The following is a 12396-nucleotide window of genomic DNA, read 5'->3' as shown; positions in this document are numbered from 1 at the left end:
TAGGTGTGCAATGAATAAAGAGAACCAGAAGACAGGACATCTTCTAAGGAGAAGATGTTCTCATATATCCAATCAGAGAGATATCAAATGGCTAAGTTTTCTAAAAATATCTCTCCCATGATCCTATCTTGTTTTCTTGGCATAAAGTTGGCGGGTCTACATCATTACCAATAGAAATCTTCCCTAAAGACCTGGGAAGCCAGCAGCCATGCACCACAGGAACAGATATGGTGCAGTGTGGTGAGAATCGTCTGGACATAAAGCTTTCTTGGCTCCCCATCCATGGAGCCAAGGATAGATCTCTTACCCCATGGGATCTCAGTTTCTTTTTCTTTAGATGGTTCCAGGGCTGATTGGTTTAACCATAACTTCAAGGACTAAGGCTCTCTATCAACTATATTTCGATTTTTAAAAATTCTAAAGGGAAAAGTAAGAATGGAGTTAAGTTTCTCTCTTCGTTCTCCTTTGCTGTCTTCAGAGCATTGTGTTTTCCTCCTAGGCTGGTTCCCCTCATGGGCCCAGTACAGCTGCCACAGGTCTCATAGGCAGGTGGCAACATTCCTAAATACAAATAGGAACTTCTTTGGCTTTTATCCCATCTCAAGAAAACACAACAGTCCTCCCCTTGTGTCTAACTGGAAAGATTGCATCACAACCACTTGGTATAGATCCACAAAGAATTAGCTCATCGAAGATTCACCAGCTTGGGCTGGGAGGAGCTCTTCCTTCAATGAGGGCTGGCCTGCTCTAAGAAGGTGAGCACCAGGGAGGTCTGGTATCAAGGGAGAAAGTAGAGGATGGCTGTCGGCTAGGAGACCAATGGTATATGCACCACAAATACCATGTGATTGGAAGGGAGTAAGAAAAGTGATAAGCAAAATTTGATAAAAGTAAAGAAGAGTGGAAGAGAGCAGAAAAGGCCAGGCTCCCGCATGAGGAGTCCTTGAAAGGCAGGACTGTCATGTCACAGATGTTTATCTGAAGGTCCCAGGTCTGCCCCACCTGCCCCCATGTTTAACTGCCTGGGCAGCAGGCCTCCTCTGGCTGCAGGTCAAAGAGACTTTATGCAAATTCGTTAGGGATGAAAAGGGACTTGCTTTAGCATTTTTGTGCATTTCCATAGGGATCCCAAGCAGGATTAGATCAACTGTGCTGCTTTTTTTCTACACAAGAGCAGAGGTGACAGTCCTACGCCCTGGGAGAGCAGTCCTCTTAGAGCTACTTTCCACTTCCCTCCATGCCACGTTCTTTTTTTCCTTCCAGGTATTTGCACATGTCATTCCATCTGCTTGGAACTCCTTTCCCCCTACCTCTGGCTTATTCTTTTCAAACCTTAAAGCTTAGCTTGTGTCCCTTCTGTGGTCTCCAAGATTCTGGATTCACTCTGGCCTTTCACTGAACCACAAATTGTACTTTATTATAATCGCCTGTTTTCTTGTCTGTCCCCTCTACTAGGTGGTATACTTCTTAAGAACAAGGGCCATGTCAGGTACACGCCTATTCCTGACACACAGCAGAGGCATCTTGCATTCATGGGGGCTTAAAACATGTTTGTTAATGAAAAAATTCTCAATAGGAATAGACATTAAGAAAAACGTTAAAATTTGTGGTCAAGGCTTTGGAACTAACAGTATCATCGAACTTTTAAACATGAAAACATGACATAGTTTGGTTCTAAAAAGAATCACTTCTCCCTGTAGGAAACTTGCCTGAGATGGCAGCTCTGTGCCTAATCTGGAACCCACTGCATGGGAATGATGCCTCCTGTAGGTTTTAGTGTGTGTGTGTGTGTGTGTGTGTGTGTGTGTGTGTGTGTGTGTGTGTCTGTCTGTTAGGGAGGACCTGGCTGCTTTCATTTTTTTCTCAGATCAGTTAGATTTAATATGGTCCTTTCTATCTTCTTGTCTTAAATCTAAAATAGATCTACACTGGTAGAATGCCTGATGGTGGTAGTGAGTATGGGGTGAAGAAATGTTTTCTTTCCTTCCTTCCTTATTTCCTTCCTTCCACTGATAAATTATTGCAACTACTATGTGAAGAGCACTCTGCTAGTTTCAGCAGTACAGTGGGGAATCAAAAAAATAAATATACTTGGGCTTAATGGAATTTATCCTTTAACAGTGAAATTATATTTTAAATCAGCAACAGCTTGGAGCAGACGGAGGGGAGCAGGCACTTCCAAGAAGAGAAGGGAATTCCCACTTGGCAGGGGGGATCCAAAGGCGCATCTCTGGCCCTTCTCCCCAGGGCTTATGCTTCTCCCCAGGGTGGAGGAGTGAACTGTCTGGTGAGAGGAAGGAGGAACTGAGCATGCCCCTTGGGCTCCCTCCCTCCCTCGGCCCCTCCTTTCCCTAGGCTGGCTTCACCCAGCCCCACACTCCCTTCTGCCTGCAGAAGGCAGCCTGCCCCTCTGATCCCACAATGATTCTAAGTGTGATGCTGTGTTACTAAGACATGCTGGCACCATGGGAAGTAGATAACCCAAGAGGCCAAATTTATTTTAGGGAATCAGAGAAATCTTCTAGAGGAAGTACACTTAAGCTGAGACCAGAAAACGAAGAGCAGACAGTAAGGATCTATGCTTGTGTGGGAGACTGTGTGGTTGGGAAGGGAGTCCTGAGCTTGGAGAACACCTGTGAAAGGTGAATGAAGAGAAGGAATGGCTCATGCTATTATAATCTTCTTCCTGGCCTCTGACCTGGTGTTAGAAAGGGTCATATCTCAGTTTGGGATAGAGGCGACGTTTATGTGCTTACTCATTCCTTCATTCATTCATGCAACCTACAGCCACTCTCCTAGGTGAAGGGAATAAAATTCTGAGTTAGACCCAGTCCCTGATCTCAGGCAGCTGTCACTGACTGGGGATGCAGATGTGTAAATAAGTTTGTTCATAAAACAGTACAGGTGCTCTGCTGGAAGACAATGGTACAGGATTTATGAGTGGTGAAGGGAGGTATGTCACAAGAGGTAAACAAGAAGTGACACTCGAGCTGAATGTTGGAAAAAAGAGTGTGTTTTTACCAAGTCAAAAAAACGTCTTACTGCCCATCTTTGGTGTTTCCCTTCCTGGACCTTTCTGCCTTAGAAATCTGATGATTATATGGTGTAGTAGTCCCCTGCCATTAACATTCTTCCTTCCAATTTCTAGCCAAGGTGATGTCACTATGAGACTATGTCTGGTGTAAATGGGATATAATCCCAAGGCAAATCAGAAATGAAATGAGATCTCTTTAAAAAGAACAAATTAGCCTCAACATAATAAAATAGTTACAACTTTGTGGGAGATATGTATTTACATCACTGAACTGTCCCAGATGGTAAGCATAAGGCAAGACTGTATCTTAAAATGGATGTATGGTGGATATGGTTACAAATGTACCGTCCATGCACCGTGCATATGTGTAGAATAAACTTTGAAGCATTTTTTTGCCTCCTGGACAACGAATGCTTATGACAATGTGCCACACAAATACACCCACAATTTCCAATGTACTAAAGGGAACAGAGTAGCTAAAACCAGTGAGATGTCAAAAGAAAATACAGTCATCGGAAAAGAGAAAACAATGACTAAGTGGACAAAAGAAAGTAAAGGACGTTAGACTCAGTGTCATGTGTAACACAACACAGATAATGAAACGCTTGTAAAAATGTAATAAATGTAACTTCCAGAAGGGAGGCGAGTGGCCGGCTCCTCCATCGCGCTGGAAGAATGGCAGAGCCGGGTCCCTCCGGGAGGAGTGAGGGCGCACCGCGGTGTGGGAAATGAAATCCAAGAGGCAGGGGTACTGATTTGCTTAGTCCAGTCACTCCACTGTGCACTTCGGGTCATACGCAGTGAAGGGCGGAAGGGAAGGCAGGAAGTATTCTAATGAGAATTCAATTAATTCAAGGAATCTCAGAAACCAGGTGGAAACGCTGCCGGTTATTAAATGATCCCTGAGAGGAGACTTGGTGTTTTCGTAGCGCGTCAGATCAATTTGCGAGGAGCTGGCAAATTGGCAGCTGCCCTGCTGTCGCCCTGGCTTCCCCATCCCAGGTCCAAATAATTACCATCTTTCGACACCAAGCAAGTGTGATCTGAAACCCCTCCCCAGCCTAGGGAGGTGAGGACCCAGTTCTGCTGTAGCCTGGCTTCCCGCGTGGATCTTCAGCTTGAGACTGTCACCCCCAGAAGCCAGAGGAGGTCCTGGCTACCCTGAAAACAGATCCAACCGGTGGCGGGGCTCAGCATGGGGACGTGGCTTCCTGTGGGTGTTGGACTGGCGCATGACAGTCTGATGCCGGGGCTCAGAGCAGCAGGAGCTTAATACCAAAGAGGGCAGAGGCTGAAAACACAGCTGAAGAACAATGTCTTGCCGGAGAGAAGTGTTGAGTGGGGCCCCCGCAGGGGCCACTCCGAGGGCCTTTAAAGACTTTATGTCCGCATGATTAGCCAAGATGAAGGGGCCAGCTGCAAACTTTAATTTCCTGATGACACAAAGGAACCATGAACAATATATAGATAGGATTTGAATCTGTAATAAGTAGTGGCCTAATCCACAGCAAAGGATAGTCAGTGCAGACAAAAAAAAAAAAAAAAGCTGCTGAAGTTTCTCAGGTTTCCCCATTCAGACCTACTCTTTACTGAGAGTTTTACTTCCAGCAATTTATCTTGGAGGAACCACTGGGGCTGGCTGTGGGAAAGAAGCAGTGTACTAACGCGCTAGGACCCTGGATTCCTGACAAACGCTGCTCTCCTAGCAGAAGAGAAACTGGAGTCTGTGCAATAACGGTGTGGGTACCTGGTTGGGAGAACATTCCAGGTAAAGGAATGACCCTGCTAGTCCTTTGAGGATATATTGCCAGACGCCAACCTTCTTTTATTGAATTCTTAATCTTGAGCCAGGGAGGGGAATTTTTAAAAAATAATCAATGCTTTCTCCATTCTTAGATTAAAAACGTTTGTTTTGTTTTTTAGTGCTATCGGAATCAAATTAGCTGCTGGAAAAGGAAAGCTCAACTTTCATTTTTGTTTTCATTCTTTCAGCTCTAATCATCTTCAAGTGTTACGGTGAGTAATAATAAAACAAAAAATAGGTTTAGGTCAACAGGAAGTGCCACGTGATGGAGACTGGCTTTAATAGGCCAGGGAAAGCCACGGGACAAAAGAGGCCAGATGTTTTGACTGGGCACCGTGGAGCAAACAGAGTCTGGGAAAGGGAAAGAAGCATTTCAACAATTCTCAGAACAGGGGGCTTTTTGTCTCCAGCACTTGGAAAGATCCCAGATCCAGTGCTTCCCTCTAAGAGGCGAAAGATGAGAAATCTGCATATGCATCAATATTGTGAATGCAACATGTTACTCTTATTAATGATGAAAACCTCCCCAGAGGGAGCATTTACCCTGTGCCAGGAACTTTACCTACTCTGTCTTAGGTAGTCATGCTGCAAAGCTGGCTTATTATCCCCATTTTACAGGTGAGTCCATTTATGTTGAGAACTTACTTTACCTGTCCAAAGACATTCTCAGTGTTAAATGTTGTAGCTAAGTTGGAGCACAGGCTGTCCAACTGCAGACCGGTGCGCCAGCCCCCGTGCAATGACAGAAACCATGAGGAAGACACTGATAGAACTGCAGGACGACTGTCCCATTATTACTGTGAGCCATCAGACGGGGCTCCCGTTGCTGAAAGCCATATGGACCCCTGGCGCATGTATCCTCCTCCTTCGCCTGGGGTGAGGGATCCACCGTCCCCACCCCAGGTGAAAGAACAATTACAAAAACCTTTCCACAGGGACTTTTTTTCATAGTATTGACGGAATTCCTCAGTGTGACTTCACAGAAGTGCTTCCAATCCTGAAAGAATGAATCTCAGAGAGAAATCCACAGCTGGTTTTCCTTCTTTCCTTCTTCAGACACAAAAGGATTGAGGCAACATGTTTGTTGGAGAAGAAAATCCTTCTGTGTGATACGTGTGTCCTTGGGAGTCAGTCTTTGGGAGCTGTGGACGAGTTCTAGCTCTCGGAAACTCTACCCGTGCGTTCCTCTCTTTGGTACTGAAGGTTCCTCAAGGCTGGAGCTGGCTGGACGGAGGCTCACCAGCTGCCAGGACCTGGATCTGATGGCCTTCTGGGCACAGCTGTTGGGGAGGCTGGGCACTGCTCCGAGGGGAATGTGTCATCACCCAACTGCCTGGGCAGTGACGGGGATGGGTGAGGTTTACAGCTCAGAGGAGCCCATTTTAACATATTCTGCCTTCACGGAATACTCTTGTCTCTTTGTCCAGGAGCTCTGCCCGTCTTTGACTTCTCCTCTACTTTCTGTCCCCTTTGTCCCAGAATTCTCGGTGTCAGAGCAGGCTGCTCTGTCATCCTACTGGGGAAAATTGCTCTGTGTAGGCGACCAGCCCCTGAGTGTTTCTGACCCAGAACAGTCCTCAGAATGAAGCCGAGACATGTCTCTGAGACTCGGGGTGCTGCAGGCTGGCCTGCCAGAGCCCCTACCCTCCATCCAGCCTTCCTGCCCAGGACGACTGAGCTAATCAATGTGACTGAAGAACAGTTGAGCTACTAATGGTGCCAAGAAAGTGTAGGGGGTCCAAGACAAACGTTGCTTGACTCATATTGCTAAACAGCTTAAGTTTCAGTTTTGAAAGTGACTTCAGTTTTACTTAGATCATCTTCTGTGCCAGGCAGTGAATTCTGAGAGGGGAAGCGTGACAGAGCTACCCCATCTGCAGTGAACATTCCCTCCAGCTTATGGGACCTGTGGTGAAGGGGTGGGCGTTGGGGGGGGGTATGTTAGCAGCCTGTCCAAGGCATCGTTGAGGCAGGAGAGAGGGGCTGTGTGTGTGACTACTTTCCTTCACCCCGGTAAGAAAGAGCAAAGTAATCAAGTTAAAACTGTATTTCAATTTCCTCCTCAGAAGAATGTGTTACTAAGTGAACTGACGCATTGTTTCTTTTATCTGAAGATCTCTGGGACCTCACTATCTCCTGAAATGAGTCTGAAGTGCTTTGTTTCAACAGCAGGAGATGACCTGGCATTACTGAAAAATGGCAAAGGGATTTTATAAGATTTTAGGACAATCATTTGTATCTCCTTGTGTATGTTTTTCAGTCACTGAGGTAACATTTGTTGTTCATGGTATGGAAAGGCAGCCCAGTTAGACACACTGGGTTAGAATCCTCATTCTTTCACTTGGTGGCTGTTTGGTCCAAGTGTGTTACTTTATCTAAGACTCAGCTTCCTCACTTGCCCAATGAGGGTAATAAAAATAATAGTGTCTACTTCATTGGATTGTTATGCGTAACCAATGAAATAATAAATATATTAAGCACTTGGCCCAGTGGCTGCTTCATAGTGGGTGCTCAAATCACAAATCCTAGCTCAGATAGCATACACCTCAGATCACTGTAGAATTAAATATGCCAATGTGGGTTAGGGACCTGCACATAGTAGGCATTGTAAATATTACTCCTCCTCTCCCTCCAGTGGTGTGGTGCCTAGGTTTGTTAAAACCTTAGAGCTTGACACAACATTGTAAACTGACTATATAACTCAATAAAAAAAAATTAGATGTTAAGACTGTGCTTACATTCACTTTCTATACTCTGGGTCATTTTGTTGAATTATCTTGTGGATTTTCGTATTCCACCTACCCACTACTTTTTAAAAATTGAAGTACAGTTGATTTACAATGTTGTGTTAATTTCTGGTGTACAGCACAGTGACTCAGTCATACGTATACATATATATTCTTTTTCATTATAGGTTGTTTCAAGATATTGAATACAGTTTCCTGTGCCATGCCGTAGGACTCAGTTGTTTATACCTACCACTTTGAAACCAGTGTGTTTCCTGAAGGAACCAAATTCTGATTCACACACAGAAAACAAGCAAATTCAACCAGAGGCAATGCCACACCAAACCACAGCGTTGAGGCCCATGTGTGAGGATCGTGCTGGATTCTCCCAGGCACCACATCATCCAGTCGGTCTCATACACGTTGGTCGGGTTCAGGGCCATAAGCCAGAAGCCCTCGGCTTGCCCCTCAGGCCTCAGAAATCTCTTCTAGCAAAGAGTGTATCTGCAGGCCTGGCTGTATGATTTATAACAGTCCTTACATATTCCAAGTCATGGGGAGAGGAAGAAAGCACTAAATGCCGAGGTTTTAAAGACAGTGCCTCACAGAAATGACCATAAATAGCCGCTCAGGAGGCCACTTACATGAAGTTAGACCCGCTCAGGACTGGGGGCTATTACAGGGCGAGCTTATCATAACTTGATTCAAGTGCAATAAGCGAGAAGTGGAGAAGATGACCAGTCAGTGTGAGAAAGCCAAGCGGCGATCAGATAACCACATTAGAAAGATTAAAATGTCCGGCCCGCTATAAATGCCTGCTAAAATCCTAAAAAGGAGTCTGGAGAGACCCATAAAATCATAACTAAGAAAGTAAGGGAGCCCTGAAGCTTTAACCAGATGTTCCTGTGATATGAATGACTGTGTTAGTAAATTTTCGTCCTAGCAATACAGCTTTGTATTGATCTTTTGCTTTTATTAGTCAGTGCTGCTATGAGATTAAATATTGTCTGGGAGGAAATACAGGCTTCCCTCCCTAGAAGTCTCCTCTCAGTAACCCAGTGTTTGTTATCGCGAAGCGCACCAGGGAGTTTATAATGAATTGCTCAACAGAGCAGAGGCTTGAGTCTATAAAAAGAGTTATAGAAGGGGTAGCCTTATAGAGAATAACCTCATTTGGGAAGCAAGCATTGTGTGCCGTGCCGAGCAGGAAGCCTATGGAGAGCTGTCTGAAACAGAAATAGACATGAGTATTTATGACCAGGAGCACCAATCGCAATATACAGTGCTAAACACTTAATCTACGGTTAGATTTTACTCCAGATCCAAGCTGAAGTCAGCAGAATTAAATCTTCAAGTGTATTTCAGCAGCCTTAAATCCTTCTGATACTGTTAGCGGTGGCAGGGTTCCAAAATGCATTCTGTTAATAAGACAGTAAAGTATAAAATCGAGTTATCTCCTTCAAGGAGAAAAACACAGAGTAAAGGAAACGAGTCTTGTAAAATTACATTCCCAGCACTCAGGCCTTTTCTACCTGAGTTCCTTTCAATTTATTCTTTTACTACCAGATCATTTTTCTTGACAAATAACAGAAAACAAAAAAAGAAATCATCTCCCACATTTTTTTTTAAATGATGAAAGAAATGGTACCACTGAAAAAAGGCTTAGGATTTTTTTTTCTTATCTTTACAGGTCAGAGGAGGTTAAGATTTTGCCCATCAGATTGTAACATGCAGTACGAAGTCTCCTTGGGCTAGCAAAAAGAATTCAGCAGCTGCTACCTTTTCTTTCTCACTTAACATAACTTTTGGTTTACCTGCAGCTAAAAGAAATTCATGCAGCATACACAGGGGTGTTGTTCAAGACCCCAAGGCAACTCTGTTAGTTTTCCCTGGAGCAGCATCAAAAGCTTGTTAAGACACGAGAAGGAAGGAAGGAAGGAAGGAGAAGGAAGGAAGGAAGGAAGGAAGGAAGGAAGGAAGGAAGGAAGGAAGGGAGGGAGGGAGGAAGGAAGGAAAGGGGGAGGGGGGAGGGCACCACATCCAATACCAACACCCTTTGAACAAAGCACTGAGCTGAAGCACTATACTTGCTCAAGTGAACAAAGTCAAAATGAAACCTAAAACTTCTGAATATCTGCTCTCACAGCCTAGAGTTTCTGCACACGTGGAGTAAGAGACCACCCACAGCTCTGGGATCCCTGCAGGGCACCTTGGGTGTTAAGTAATGAATTTTAACCTTAACTCTGAATTTCTTTGCTCTCCTGAGTTTTACTCAAACTCCTTCTTGATTCGTCAATATGTATAACTGTTGGCAATTTCATGTTCTTGAGGTAATTCTTCTTTTTTTTTTTTCCTCTCCAGGAATTTGAAAAAGATAGAAACTCCCTCGTGTTACAGAGCTAATGTGATACAAGAAATTGAGCTGAGGCAGATACAAAAATACACGAAAGTATAGATTTATACTCCACTGGAAAAACCATGTTATAGTTAGCTGAAAATTTAATACAGTATATTAATGTTTCCTCTCTAAGGTAACTCGAGATCTCTTCATAGGTAATTTTGGTTTGGTTTCTTTATTTGTAGATGAAAAGTATCTGGAAAAGGCTGTATGTAATACCTGGATGTCACACCTGCACATACTGGATAGCACACAGCTTCATATCTTAGAACAAAGACACACATGCATGCACAGTTTCATCACAGAGAATTATGAAATTGAGAAAAATAAGAATATAAAACATAATTGTAATTGAACCTACAATTAGAACAAAGAAACTTGGAAGCTCTTAAGAACTACTTTCGTTGAGCTAAACAAGGTATCTAAATTATTTCAGAGACTTTTCTTGGATAACTGCCTAAAATGAAGCCTGAAAAGCTCCCATTCTCCTCCTCTAATTCTGCTTGTCTCCATGCAGACCCCTCACATTCCTCTTATGACAACAGAGTTAACATTTACAAACCATTATTTGTTCTACTAGTCTTTAGTAGTAAGGTTAGGGAGATACCATGGCTTTTTAAAGTTGATTTGAGAAGCATTCTAAGCTAGACAGAATTTAAGAGATGCCCTGTTTACAGGGACCCGACCCCGTGTCGTGGGTGGCTTCTGCAAATGGGGAATCGTTTGGTTGTTTTTGCTCATCTTGTTGGTTTCAGTTTAAGAGGGAATTATTTTGTGAACTTGTCCTCAGACTCTGGGTATCTGACCTAGTCAGAACCTTACAGTTCCCAGGGCCTGGCTGATAGAACCACTACACAGTATGAACAACTCCAGTCACGTTCTTCAGGCTTCACTTTAAAGGCTCAACTCCAACAAGTCTTCCCAAATCCTGCTAGTTAAAATTAATCCTTTTTTTCATCTAGCTCCCTGTTTCTACCTTGATTAAAGTTATTTCTGTAAGTGACTTCATGCCAAATGGTGAGCTTCCAGTCTAGGCTTTTGTTGCTTTTTAAAAATATCCCCTTCAGTACCTTGAACAGTGCCTTTCACATAAAATGCCCCACAAAAATGTCCCTTGAACTGCATTTCCTTTTTGAAAAACTGGGAATTAAATCCACCCATAGGGAATGGTATGAAGATGAATGAGCAGAGGACAGAAACGTACTTACTCTAAAGGTGTCACAGATGGGAAGCCAACACACACCTGGTCCCAGACCCTTGCTAAGATGTGTTTGTAAAACCAAATTAACTTCAAGAGAATTTAATGAGTAAAGTGAATGTTCTTCATCCTCCAGGTGGCCCCTGGGGAGGTCAGCACCATGAGAAGAGGTGGGGAAAGCAAGACATGCTGCTGCCGACCCCAGACCCCAGCGTGATAAAGACAGGGCTCTTCCTCCGCACTCCTCCTTTCTGCATGTTTCAGAATGACAGCAAGGAAAACAATTTACAGTGGCCTCCAGGTGCCCCTGGCTGTGGAACTGCTTCTGTCACATCAGAGATGAAAAAGAGACCCCTTTTTACATAAACAACTCTGAGCCACATAAATTTCGTTCTGTTCCCACTTAGAGCAGTTTGTGTTGCTGGTCTTCGCTCACTGGCACGAAAGCCCTGGCGGCATGGTCACTCCTCCGTTTCTACCCGCCAGATCTGCCGCCAAAACTGTCCCAGGATTGGGTGAACTGTGATGCACAGGGGCCCAGGAAGGGGCTGGGTTGTTATGCCTCGATGCTATCTTGTGATGCTCCGTTATAACCTGCATCACTCTGCAGTCATAAAATGTCATCTTAACTTGAGATCGTCCTATGATCACCTTATTGCCAACTGTTGCTGTTTCCTTCTCCTTGCCTGCCCAAGGAGAGAGAGGTTCTCAAACATTAGGAGATGTTCTTCTGATTTAATCAGTCTGTGCTGTACCCAAAGACCTATACATTAATATATAGTCCATCCCAGGTGGTTCTTACACCATCTTACAGGCTAAGAGGAAGAAAGATTAAGCTGGGTCATTTTCTACCCTGGCTCTTTTTTTTTTTAGGTGGGGGGTGGGGATTGTTATAGATGGGTTGTTACAGCTCCCTTATCTTTTACATTTAAGGAAAGAAAACATAAGAATATAAAACATAGCTCAATTTAATAAATATATACGTCTACATCAAAAACACTAGTTAGTAAAGATTCAAAAATTGAATGAAGCTTGGTTCTCTATGCTTCAGTAGCAAACATGGACAAAAAGAATTACCATCCTGTCTCGGACAAGGGATCATCCAGTTAGTTCAATTCTCTGCTCAAAAAGGACAAAAAGGAACTTTAGTTTGAAGGTCATGGTTTGCCTTTGATTTCAATCTTCCCATAAATATCTGATGTTTCCTAACTTAGCTTAGGGGCCAATTGTCCGTGT

The 12396-nt window shown here is 43.8% G+C and overlaps 1 long non-coding RNA gene across 1 annotated transcript; it reads left to right on the top strand.

Moving 5' to 3' along the window:
- The first annotated feature begins 5872 nt into the window (after positions 1-5872).
- Positions 5873-11566, top strand: LOC140688902 (uncharacterized). Its single transcript, XR_012063739.1, has 3 exons — positions 5873-6015; positions 9926-10095; positions 11297-11566. It is a non-coding gene; the product is annotated as an uncharacterized lncRNA (long non-coding RNA).
- Positions 11567-12396: the final 830 nt, after the last annotated feature.

This window comes from Vicugna pacos, chromosome 24, assembly GCF_048564905.1.
Source record: "Vicugna pacos chromosome 24, VicPac4, whole genome shotgun sequence".
NCBI classification, from domain to species: domain Eukaryota; kingdom Metazoa; phylum Chordata; class Mammalia; order Artiodactyla; family Camelidae; genus Vicugna; species Vicugna pacos.
Note: the sequence above shows the minus strand (reverse complement) of the source record. Positions and strands in the feature narration are given on the sequence as shown.